General features: G+C 43.2%; 1 long non-coding RNA gene across 1 annotated transcript in view; it reads left to right on the top strand.

The window, feature by feature from the left end:
* Positions 1-1639, top strand: part of LOC102757847 — a 20723-nt gene that overhangs the window by 11319 nt on the left and 7765 nt on the right. Inside the window, exon 2 of the long non-coding RNA XR_001515339.1 lies at positions 741-846. This is a non-coding gene — a long non-coding RNA (uncharacterized LOC102757847). The remainder of the gene's footprint in view (positions 1-740; positions 847-1639) is intronic.

Genomic DNA, 1639 nt, shown 5'->3' with positions numbered 1-1639 from the left:
TCCTACTTTCACAATGAGGTTGATTGTGTGTGTGTGTGCACACACGCGCAGGGCCTCAAAATTCAGGAATTCACACTGTGTTTTCTGACTTTAAATCCTATTTGCCATTATATGGAAACATGGGTTATGCCACATGGGCAAGATACATTCATATATTTTACCTTAATTATTTTTAAAATAATAGAATAGTTGCTCACCCATAATTAAAAGTCTCCCTTTGCCCCTTCCTTGCTGACTTCTGGGAGGGATTATGCAAATCAGAACTGAAACACATTAATTAGCTATGCATAATTACAACAGCAAACACTCTTTATTACTGCCCGTCTTCTAGTTGCTTGACACATATTCATTTAATTAATCACCGCAACAATGCTGGGAAGTCTGTCACTGGAGCCCGGGTAAATACTGCTACCACTCACTGAGTGAGAAGGAAATAAGGGGTTCTGGGGGACAGTTGAGGAGTTTGTTTCCTCCACCAGACAATGGCCAGCAAGGGTTCCTGTTTGGCAAAGGGACAGAGATGCTGGAGAAAAGAGACAGCAAATGGGAAGTAGAGATAAGTGTCCACCTTCATGAGGACACCCTTCAAAAGCAGCCAAGACCATGCCCTGAATTCGCTTCTCGCTCTTAGCTCTAGTGAGGAAAATACTGTCCTGAGGAAGGGGCTGTAGGGCACAAATAATTCATTTCTCAAGAATATTCTGTATCAAACAGTGAAGCTCTTCAGTATTATTTTCTAGAACAAGTGGTAAAGCTGACACGGTGACATCAGTCTTCAGTCCTGAGAGTGAAGCTGTATGGATACTGGGGGCCTCAGTTCTCATAAGCCAGTCAGCCAGGTATAAAGTAAGTTAGGATGCCTGACCTGAAAGTCTTGTCCAGACAGGTGTACACTATGTGTCTAGCATGGGTGGCCCATGATTGCGATTCTTCTGTTTATGAACGTGGACTGCTCACTCTCTAAAACAGTGGTTCTCAACCTTCCTCATGCCACGACCCTTTAATGCGATTCCTCATTTTGTGGTGACCCCCAATTTCATTGTTACAAATTGAACGTAATTAAAGCATAGTGATTAATCACAAAAACAATATGTAATTATATAAGACCATCAGAAAGATGGTCTTAGGCGACCCCTGTGAAAGGGTCGTTCGACCCCCAAAGGGGTCGCGACCCACAGGTTGAGAACCGGTGCTCTAAAACGACCTCCAGAATAACCCGTGGTTAAGCAGAGTTCTGTTTATTAACCTACTGCAGTAAGGAAGAGTGTCACCTAGACAGAGCCTTGTTTGTGTCTCGAGGAGGAAGACTAAGTTGGGTTAGTCCAGGCTTTGGAAGTCCAGGATCAGGTCGTTTAGGGGGCCTCTCCATTCAAGGACCTAATTAAGATAAGACAAATTCATCAGATAGACGTTTAGATGGGTGGACATAATGAGGTGAGGGTCTGGAAGTAGTTTTGATAAGAAAACAACTATGAAAATCTTTTTGTCTCTAAATTAAAGTCTTCATTGAAAATAAAAGCTAAATTGTTGGTCCGCGGTTGGACAAGGAGAGATTCTGGACAATGAATGATATGACTAACCTGGTCTGTGTATTGATGGGCTAAGTGCTGAGGGAGGGTCAGCCCACAGGGACACCTCC

Source organism: Myotis davidii, unplaced genomic scaffold (genome assembly GCF_000327345.1).
Source record: "Myotis davidii unplaced genomic scaffold, ASM32734v1 scaffold184, whole genome shotgun sequence".
NCBI classification, from domain to species: Eukaryota; Metazoa; Chordata; class Mammalia; order Chiroptera; family Vespertilionidae; genus Myotis; species Myotis davidii.
This window is presented reverse-complemented; position numbering and strand designations above follow the sequence as displayed.